The sequence below is a fragment of the Rattus norvegicus genome, chromosome 18 (genome assembly GCF_021556685.1).
Source record: "Rattus norvegicus strain SHRSP/BbbUtx chromosome 18, alternate assembly SHRSP_T2T, whole genome shotgun sequence".
In the NCBI taxonomy this organism is placed as follows: Eukaryota; Metazoa; Chordata; class Mammalia; order Rodentia; family Muridae; genus Rattus; species Rattus norvegicus.
Genome location: NC_141551.1, coordinates 56,980,550 through 56,991,909, shown reverse-complemented (window position 1 = coordinate 56,991,909; position 11,360 = coordinate 56,980,550). Strand labels below are relative to the sequence as shown.

The 11,360-nt window shown below is 45.1% G+C and overlaps 1 non-coding gene across 1 annotated transcript; it reads left to right on the top strand.

Annotated features, from left to right (window-relative positions):
- The first annotated feature begins 2,659 nt into the window (after positions 1-2,659).
- LOC120098447 (U6 spliceosomal RNA) lies at positions 2,660-2,769 on the top strand. The gene has a single exon (XR_015643228.1). It is a non-coding gene; the product is annotated as a U6 spliceosomal RNA (small nuclear RNA).
- The last annotated feature ends 8,591 nt before the right edge of the window (positions 2,770-11,360 follow it).

Here is an 11,360-nt window from a genome sequence, read left to right as displayed (position 1 = left end):
GGATGAAAAGAAACGAAAAACTGACATGTGGTACGCAGACAAACCTTGGAAATCCTCTTAAATGAAAGAAACCATTCACAAAATACTGTGCACAACTCCATCTTTATGAATGTCCCAAACAAGCAAATCTTCAGACACAGAGAACAGAGCACTGGTAGACGAGAGACCCCACTGTGTGGCTATGCAGTTATCCAGGTTGTTTCACACTTCGGGTTATTATAATAGTATTGCTATGAATATTCATGTATGAGTCTGTATTCTTATCTGTGCTTGCTATAAATCTTGGAGCGGAATTAATAGGATATGTGGTGATTATTTTTGTTTTGTTTTGTTTGAGATAAGATTTTTTTTTTTGGTTCTTTTTTTCGGAGCTGGGGATCGAACCCAGGACCTTGTGCTTCCTAGGCAAGCGCTCTACCACTGAGCCAAATCCCCAGCCCCGAGGTAAGATTTTTATGTAGTCATATCCTACTCCATATAGGAGGATAAGGATGTGGGGAGGGTATAGAGTTTGGTCTGTAAATACACTGACCTTGAGTTATATACCTAAAGCAGGTAAATGATAGTGTGTGCTGTCTACATCTCGGAAAACACTCAAATATATCCAGAGTTTTGCAACAACACGTTTTACAATAGCAAAAGACGATAGCCCAAGTATTCACCAAACGGTGGTAAGCTAAGGAAATTATGGTGAAATAGACTACTGGAGACCAAAATGGGAACGTTTGCATGAATGGGTATTGCATGGTCTCCACAACGTATCACGTGGTTTCCTCAGGTCACACACAAAACACGGAGCCTGTGCATCTTGTTTGCTTGTTTGTGTTTTGGGCGTAGACTAGATGTCAACCAAGTACTTTCCGAATCAAGTCCAGCCTGTTGCCTATCGTGGTATAGCCATCGATAAGAGTGATCCTGGGAATTTTCTTTTCTTTTCTTTTTTTTTTTTTTCGGAGCTGGGGACTGAACCCAGGGCCTTGCGCTGGGAATTTTCAATAGTTGATAAACAATCAAAAGCACTCAGCTTGGAGATACAGCTTGGTAGTCGAGTATTTGCCTAACATGCACACGGCCCCAGGCTCAGTCCCTAGTACTGAGGAAAAAGCACCATGGCACATAAAATTAAAATTGGTGTTCACAAATAAAGTTTTATTGACATATAGCCATACTTAATTTAGTATGTGTTGTCAATGGCTTTCTTGTATATTATTGATTAAGTTATTTACTCACTTTACATCTGGATCTCAGCTTCCCCTCCCTCCTCTCCTTCCAGTTCCTCCTTCTTCCCTCCTCTCCCTCCCACCCACCGCTCCTCCCTTTCTCTGCAGAAAAGGGAGGCCTCCCATGGATATCAAGCAGCCTTGGCATATCAAGTTGCAGTAAGAATAGGTGCATCTTCCTTGCACATCTTCTTGTGTTGAGGCTAGACAAGGCAGCTCAGTTATAAGGGATCCAAAGGCAATGGCTGCTTTTTTAATGATAGGCTTGATAAGTTGCCACAGAGATCATGAACCTGCAAAGCCTAAAATATTCACAAGCTGGCCCATTACAGACAAGGTTTGCTGACTACTGGCCTAGTAACTATGAAAAGAAACCCTGAAATCTGATGTCCCACAGTGGACTGATCTGGTAGAAAACTGGGTTCCTGGAGGCAAAGGCTGAAGAGAGCTAGCTGACCCTACACCCTTTGGATCAGCTAAAAGAAGTCAATGCAGGATGAATGTGGTGGTAACACAGTAATTCCAAGATTTCAGAGCTGGAAGCAGGCTACATTTGATAGATGGTACACTCAAAGACATCTTGGGGTACATGATACTCTGCCCCAAAACCCAGCAACAACAAAAAATGTCAACCCTGCAATGTATCTCTGAATGCTGCCATATTAGGACGTGTGTGTGTGTGTGTGTGTGTGTGTGTGTGTGTGTGTATGTGTGTGTGTGTGTATGTGTATGTGTGTGTGTGTGTGTGTGTGTGTGTGTGTGTGTGTGTGTATCTTGATGTGTATGTTTTTATAGGTCTTATTTTATAGTTCTCTGGCTGTCCTGAAACTCACTAAGTAGACCAGGATAGTCTTGAACCCACGGAAATCCTTTTGCCATCCAAGTGCTGGAATTAAAGGTATGGGCTACCAACTGAGGTTTCTTTGCAGGAGGGGCTAGAAGGAGGAAATCTGAATAGAGGGATGAGAAGAAAAAAATCAAGTGGTTTCAAGCGTGTGTGTGTGTGTGTGTGTGTGTTGCTGACATATTTAAAAGAATTTAACATTTGTGTGTGTGTGTGTGTGTGTGTGTGTGTGTGTGTGTGTGTGTAAACATTGCAGGAGTCAGTTTTCTCCTTCAGGGTTTAATTTGGACCTTCTGGCTTTGTGGTAGGTTCCTTTGCTGGCCGAGCCATTTGAGGGTCCCATATATGGTTGCTGTTTTGTAAGGAGAATCACTTATGCATAGTGTGTGCCATTAAAAATAAAGATGTATCAATGCCTGGTGTGGAGACACATGCCTGTCATGCCAGCACTGGGGAGGTAGAGACAAAAGGCCCATGAGCTCCAGACCTGGGACTACATGCGAACCTGTCTTAAAATATAAAACAAGATAGGAAGGGAGGAAAAAGCCCACCACCACAACTACAAAGACCACATTCATTAACACAAACAAGAATTGTGCTGGCTTTGGCAGCACATATAATTGAAGTGGGAACAATACGAAGATTAGCACAGCTCATGCACAAGGATGACCCACATGACAAGGATGTGAAGTGTTCCGTGCTTTAAAGGAAGGGGGAGGGGGAAGAGGAAGACAAGGAAGAGGAGGAGGAAGAAGGAGAAGGGAAAAAGGAAGAAGAGGAAGAAGAAGGTGCAAGGAGGAGGGGGAGGGGGAGGGGAGGGGAAAGGGAGAGGGGGAGGGGGAGAGGGAGGAAAGGAGGCATCCATTTGGTCACCAAGGTACTTTTAGAGGTCTGTGTTCAGCCAGATTGTAGGCTCTGCTGGGGCACAGTGTAGACCCTAGTACAGAGCATAGCCTACTGTGGCCCATCATAGTTTTAGAGTGAATGGAAAGGAACAAAGAATGTGTGTTAAGAGCAGGGCGGTGTGGCGCACACCTTTAGTCCCATCAGGGAGGCAGAGACAGAGGGATTTCTGAGTTCCAGGCCAGCCTGATCTTTAGAGCTAGTTCCAGGATAGTCAGAGAAACCCCGTCTTGAAAAACCAAAACCAAACAAAACGAAAAGGGGGTGGTGGTGGTGGGAGATGTGCACACAGAGTAAAGCACACTTACTAAAGAGTGTGTCTGGCTGCGCTAGAATAACCCAAGAAGCTGGGCACAGAACGGCAGAGCAGAGACATTACCCACAGTGCCTCCTCAGACCATAGCTGAAGCTGAAGCTGGGCTGCAGAGTGCTGGTTCAGGACTTGTAGCTTTTCAGCCTCTCCCACAGTCCTTCCCCCACAAGGTACTTGCTTCCGTTTGTCCTTCACAGCTTCTTGAAGGACAGCAGAGGAATCTAGCTGGAGCGTGTGCACTGCCTGCTCTAGCTGCTGCTGCTGTCGTGTCTGTAAGCACCACCTGTGGGGTCAGTAGTCCTGGGAAAGGGGCAGATTTCCCACCAGTTGTCCAGAATCCCCTACCCAAGGACCAAGCCTGTGGTGGCTGCAGCCAAACTGCATGCCCAGGGACAGCCTGATTCTAGAGATAGCCAGTGTCACACATGGATAATTGAGGACATCTTTTGTTTGGCTTGTTCTCATCCTTACACACACACACACACACACACACACACACACACACACACTCACACTCACACACACACACACACACGGTTCTTTGTGACTGAAATATAGAGTTGGGCACCTTTCTCAGTTCATGAGCATAAATGAAACCAAGCCAATCCTGAATACAAGTTTGGGCCAATCAGATTATTCCATTCCCCGGTTTCTGTGATTAGTTTAGAGGAAGGCATGTGTATCCATGAGTGGCAGCCACAGGACTTTCACTAGTGCTTTTGAAAGAGGGGAGATTTTTGCCACTAGGCACAGTAATCGACCATAGGACTAAAGCTGTGATAAATAGATAAAAGAAGCAAGAGGCTCTGGGAGTGAGAGACCAGTTCCTGATAGCCCAGTTTAAACTGGTTCTGTTCTGCCTGAAGTCCTTACCTAGCCCTAGCTCTTCAGTGGAAGAAACACAAGACATTGTCTTTGCTTAGGCTGGTTTGCATTGGCAGGAGTCACGGCTGCTTTCGGGCTTGGCCGAGCCTTGGCTTTGAACATACATGGAGGTTTGCTCCTCACGCCCTGTACTCTGCACTTAGGCCCTCTGTGCCTCTTTCTGGGCTGTTAACCCATCTGAAAGCAGGCTGCTTCTCCACTCTGTTCATTTTCACCCCTGGGTGAGGTGTTTGACCTGCTAAATTCTACCTTGATTCTTCAGGCTGGCTTGCTGCCTGCCCTGCGCGCTCGCTCTCTCTCTCTCTCTCTCTCTCTCTCTCTCTCTCTCTCTCTCTCTCTCTTCCTGTCTCTCTCCCTTTGAAACACATGTACATGCTCACACACATGTATGCTCACACTCACATGCACATACACACATGTATGCTCACACTCACATGCACATACACACATGTATGCTCACACACTCACATGCACACACACATACACATATACACACATACACACACACACACACACACACACTCATTGACCTTTATAACTGAAATATAATTGGGCACCGATTTCGGCCTTCAACCTTTATTGAGCATTTCCTGTGTAACAGACTCAGTGCCAAGCACACTTGTGGATAATCTCCTTTGGTCTCAATAACCCCATCAGCAGGTTTTATGATTATTATTCTCATTTTCATGTAAATGGGAAGCAATAGCTTAGGAAGACTGACATCAAACAGCCATGTCATATCATGACAAAGCAGTTCATAGGAGGTGAATGACCTCAGAGGCTTTACTCCAACCCCTGAAACTGTGCTTCTGGCCCAAATGGGCTCCGTGGGCACAGGTGCTCATCCCAGGCCCTTGCCAACCATGGGGCCAGGCCTGAGTAGCTCTGGGAAGCCTCTTGGTTAAATGGATACCTCAGAGGACACTAAGTCAGGAGTCCCCAGGACCTCAGCCAGACAGAAGCCAATGTCTCCTCATCAAGTACTTTGGTCCAAAGAACGACTTTGGTGTGACCAGATGTCTTCTTGCAGGAATTGGAGTTATGTCCTGGCTGAAGAATATCTACAGCTCAAGGCACCTTCTCTGCTGACAGAGGAGGGGACAGGGCATCCAAAATGAGAGGCTTAAGGAGGAGGGGAACACAAGTTTTAAAACTTCATCTTGCAAGGAAGGCAATGGTGGCCCATGCCTTTAATCCCAGCACTTGGGAGGCAGAGGCAGGCTAATATCTGTGTTTGAGGCCAGCCTGGGCTACAAAGAGAGTTCCAGAACCGCAGGTTGACACAGAGAAACTCTATCTCAAAAACAAATAAGCAAACAAAACCCAAAATTTTGTTTCACTCTTCAAGAGTGGCTTGTGAATTCAAAGAGGTAAGCCAGGGTCTGAGATAAATTCAGACTCTGTAAGATTTCTTTATTTTCTCTTTCTTTGAATTTTTATTATTTTTATTTTTGGGAATTTTATGTGATCTATTTTGATCATATTCTTTCCTCTGTGCTAACCCCTCCCAGATCATCCCATCCATTCAATTCCATGTTCTATTTTTTCTTTTACAAAACAAAACAATACTGAAAAACTAAAAAAGCACACACACACACACACACACACACACACACACACACACACACACACCCCAAATTGGGTTTATTTTGTGTTGTTCATCTGCTACTCCTGGGCATGGAGCCTGGCCTGGAGAGGTTGTTTTGACCTGGTGTCACTATATTGAAGAGAACTGCTTTCCCCTCGCCCAGCAGGTACAAATGGCAAATGGTTCCTTGGCTAGGGATGGGACTTTGTGCCCATTTCTGGTTCTGCGTGCTGGGACTTTGTTTGGCCTGAGTTTATGCAGGTCTAATGGACGCCATCGCAGTCTCTGTGAGTTGATAGGGTGCCTCCCTCTCTAGGCCTCGAGGTCTTTCTGCCTTCTTTCCCACATATGTTCCCTGAGCCTCGAGAGAAGGGGTGTGGTAAAGATACCCCATTTAGGGCTGAGTGCTCCAAAGTCTCTCGCCCCCTGCACATTGTCCAGTTGTGGGTCTCCATGTTAATTCCCATCGACTGCAGGAAGAAGCCTCTCTGATAAGGGCTGAGCAAGGCACTGATCTATGGGCATAGCAGTCTGTCGCCAGGAGTCATTTTGCTGCTGGGTTCACTTAGTAGAATAATGGTAGCAGGTTTTCCCCTGGGCTCATGGCCTATCTAGTCTCATGTTCTTGACCTCTTTGTGTGGAACTTCCTCAAAAAGCTGGAAATCAATTTACTACAAGATCACTCTGTCACTCTTGGGCATAGACCCCATGGACCCTACGTCTTTCTACAGAGGTACTGGCTCAACTGTGTTCACTGCTGCTCTATTCATAAAAGCCAGACGTTGGGGAAAGCCCAGGTGTCCATCAAATGATGAATGGACAATGAAATGTGGTACATTTGCACAATAGAATAATACTTAAAGACATTAAATAGTAGGGGAGCAGGAAGGAGGAGGGGATCCTCCAGGGAAGGGAAAATAGAATACAGTGCATAAAGCAATAAAGAAGAAACTAGAAACAAGAGTTAAGTGGACGGGAGATGGGAGGTAGGGTGAAAGAGGGACTATGGGGCGGGACAGCTAACTCTGAAGGCCTTTCAAAGAGCCATATGGAAACCTGCTATTGGAGAAGCTTCCTAAAATATTTACATGTAAAAGAGAATTTTAGACGATGTCACCATATACTGGGTGGGGGAGACACAGACCTCTAACTAGACATCAAACGATGTAAAGGGAACCTCTTGGACTATATAGAAGCATCACCTATCAATAAGACGCTGTTGGCCTTTTAGCTTAGGCAGGACATAAGGAGGTTGAAGTTCTGGTAAAGAGAAAAGATTGTGGGAGAGGAGAAAAGTGGGAAGAGATTTGACCCCACAGACAGAGGAAGACTGTCACATGTAACTGAGGACCAGGTAACTGGCCATGTGGCAGAACTTAGAATAGATTAATGAGATGATTAAGTTCTAAGCTATTCAGGGAATGATCCAAAGCACTTGGCCTAGGCATTTACTCAGATATAAGAAGTCTCAGAGTCATTATTTTGTGAACTTGGGCACAGGTGGGAATAACATTTTTGAATTGTTAGACAAAGTAATATCATAGAGAGAGACCTCCCCCCCCCCCCCACCAAACGTTAGGGACCAAAGATATTGGGCACCCTTCTTAACATGCTGATAAAAGCCCGTTGCTGAAGGTACCACATACTTATGTGTAGAATATGGAGAAGTCCAGCTACTACCTACCTGGAAGCTCACCCCTACTTACTCCTGTTCCCAGTGCTGGCTGGTGTAATACACACTTGGAGGAGTAAACTCACCCAGTTATGAACAGTGTGAACTACAATAGTGACCCTCCTGCACTAGTGCAACAGTGAGACACACTATGGAATAACCAACCACCTTTTGATTGGACCTAAGGCCAAGCCCATGAGAGGGAACTCATAACTGACCAATTACCTGAGACCAGATAGGTCATGGTTTCCCTAGAGGAATACCTATGGAAATTATTCATGTTTCTCTTGAGAAGAAATGGCTCACACAGCATTAACAATGAAAACTTAAGCCCCCCACCACCTCCCTTTTTGTTTTTTGTTTTTTTTTTTTTGAGACAGTGTTTCTCTGCGTAGTCCTGGCTGTCCTGAAACTTGATCTGTAAGCCCAGGCTGGTTTCAAATTCAGAGATCCTCCTGCCTCTGCCTTCCAAGTGCTGGGAATAAAGGTGTGTGCTACCACTGTCTGGCCAAAGCTCCTTTTTAAAATTGCATTTATTTTGAGAGAGAGGAAAAAGTGAAGAGAAAGAGAGAGGGAGAGGAAGAAGAGAGGGAGAAGGGGTGGGGAAGGGGAGAGGGCAGGGGAGGAAGAGAGGGAGAGGGGAAGGGAGAGGGGGAGGGTAAGGGGGAAAAGGGAGGGGAAGAGGGAGAGGGAAAGGAGATCAGAGGATAATTTTGGGCTTGGTGATAGTGTCTTAAGGACTGAATCACCTTGCTATTCCTTAAAGCCCCCACCACCCCCCAGACAGGGTTAACTATGGAGCCCTGGCTGAACTTGCACTTGCAGGTTCCCAGGATAGCTTCAATTTTATGGCAACCTATAGCATCTTCCCATTTCAACCTCGGCAAGCTGGAATTGTAGGCATGTGTCACCATGCCTGGCTGTACTCTCTTAGTACCAGACTGCTGGGTGTGCTGTCCCCTCTGCCTGGATGCTGTGTCTTCCCTTCCCCTCCATTCCTGACGGACCTCTGCACATGCGTGTGCACATCCTCTCAGTGCTCACTTGCTTTTTTAAAAAACATGTTTGGATCCCACCACTCACGTCATATTTGATACGTTTGGTTTTTACCACTAGACAGTGAGGCTCCTGAAGGAAGGTAGACATCGGTTTTCTTCTCTATCATATTCTTAGCAGCAGACACACTGCAATGATTCACCGACTGAACAAACAAGAAAATTTAAGTTGAAAGAACCAGCTGAAGCAGAACCCCCTCCACCACAGCCCCAAAAAGTATAAAGCCCAATAATTATATGCTGGGCATGGTGGCTTATGCCTTTACAGCACTCTGAAGGCAGATGCAGGCAGATCTCGGTGAGTTTGAGACCATCATTGTCTATGTAGTGAGATGCTGTCTCAGAAAAGGAAAGGAAAGGAAAGGAAAGGAAAGGAAAGGAAAGGAAAGGAAAGGAAAGGAAAGGAAAGGTATGAAAACCAAAAAGCCTGAAGCAGGCGTTAAGGGCAGTTATTTACAGTGATTTTTATGGCCACTAGATGGCAGACTGCTGTACCTCCCAACAGGGAGGGATGGTAGAGGGTAAAAGCAAAAGATTGGCAGGTGAGTGGGTGGAATAATTAGACTTCCCAGGGGCTTCTGATCCTCTCCAGCAGGAGGCCTTTGTGAATCTATGAGTCTGTAGTTAGTGGTGTGTGTGTGTGTGTGTGTGTGTGTGTGTGTGTGTGTGTGTGTGTGTGTGTGTATGTGCATATGTGTGTGTGTATGTGGCATGTGTGTGTATGTATGTGCATATGTGTGTGTGCATGTGGCATGTGTATGTGTGTCTATGTGCATGTGTCTGTGTCTATGTGTGCATATGTGTTTGTATGTGTGGGTGTTGTACTGTTTGTGTGGGTGCTGTACTGTGTGTATATGTGTGTGTTGTGTGTATGTGGCATATGTATATATGTGTGTATGTGTGCGTATATGTGTGTGTTATATATATGTGTGTGTATGTGTCTGTTGTGTATATGTATGTGTTGTATGTGTGTTGTGTGTGTGTGTGTGTGTGTGTGTGTGTGTGTGTGTGTGTTGTGTATGGTAATTGCCTCATTGTACAAATCCATTCCCACCCAGGATTCCACCCTCAGGCTGTTACCTTGTCAATGCCATTCCACATCAAAAAGGTGGGTTTGTTGGGTTTGTTAATGGTATCTTTTGTGGTTTCTTGAAATGATTTTACAAATTGCTTTTTCTTCCTGCTGCATAGGAATTGAATGGGCTCTATCACTTTTAGCATCTGAGTCATATTATTTGACTTAAAAAGAAACACAAACTTCCACTTCTCTTATTTCATTATAACACAAGTTAGCTAAAATTTCAAGGAAGAATATTTTATAAAAAGCCAACTCCTCTGTGTGTGTGTGTGTGTGTGTGTGTGTGTGTGTGTGTGTGTGTGTATGTGTCAGAGAGAGAGAGAGAGAGAGAGAGAGAGAGAGGGAGGTGTGGTGTGTGTGTGGTGTGTATATGGTGTATGTGTATGATGTATGTGTGTGTATGATGTATGTGTGTTTGGTGTATGTGTGTGTGTGTGAGAAAGAGAGACAGAGAGACAGAGACAGAGAGAGATGTGTGTGGTGTGTATGTGGTGTATGTGTGTGTGTATGGTGTATGTGTATGATGTTTGTGTGTGTATGTGTGTTTGGGGGTGTGTGTGTGTTTTGCTGAGGATTGAAACCATACTAGATAAACTCTGTTACTAAACTATAACCCCAGTCTAGAGTTAATATTTCATATTACTTCCTGAGATTGTCAAGACACATAACAAATAACAACAATAACAGGAAGACTATGTTGGCACTGGTGAGGTAGCTCAGTAGGTAGGGCACTTGTCCCCAAGCCTGAAGACCTGAGTTAGATCTATGGCACCCCAGAAGGAAGGGAGAACATCAACTCTCAAAAGTTCAATTTGTCTTATGGTGCCCCCCTTACACACACACACACACACACACACACACACACACACACACACACACACACACATCAATTTAATTTTTTTTAAAGAAGTAACTGACTTGTACCATTAACCTAATGCAGGAAGCTGATGTATAGCTGGCGTAACCACAGAGCCCCACGTTCTGATTGGAATGGAAGTGTACCCTATGGAATCTTTTTCTCTGGAAGCTCATAAAAAACCTGTTTGGCAGAGGTTCAGTACTTTGGAGCCTGCAAGAAGTCAGGAGTTAGGGATTGGCCTGGCAGGGTTAATCCTTGACTCCTGTTGTGTTCCCATGAGGCTCGTAGCCTTTCCTTGTCTCTCTTCCTTATCTGCCCAGTGGAGGCTGCAAGGCTGGTCCACTGAGGGAGTGTGAGTGTCCTTTTTGCACATGTATTTGACTTGGAGCTGGTTCCAGATCAGTAGAGCCCCAGAGGCTGTTACAAAGACCTCTGGCAATCTTGCCTTGCTGGGCTCCCCAGTTGATGCCAGTTGTGGCCGTTACAACCTTCATATCTGAGCGATTTGGGAATCATTTAGAAAGAGTCTTATTTGTACTGCTGCAATTCAGCCAGTATGACAGCCATAAAGATTGCTTTGTGGCCCCTTGAGCTGTTGATTGGAGGGTGCAGAGGGAAGCAGAAGCTGACTCAGTCAAGGGTTTTGGCCCAAGGTTGACCAGAAGTCTCTATGTGCAGGTCTATGTGTGCCTGCATATCTGTGTCTCCATGTGTGTCTGTGTCTGAATGCTAGGTAGAGGGGGCACATATGAGAGGTAACCACATCCTTCTCTTAGCAAACAAAAGTAAATCTGATGTTGAGCATTGAGTTCGATTTGGCAGGGATTTCTTGGTTATGACACTACAGGTATTGGCAGCAAAGAAGGAAACAGCAAATTGCACTTAATAAAACTTTAAAATTTTGTGCATCAAAAGACTCCCATTTCTCAAAACCTGTGATTA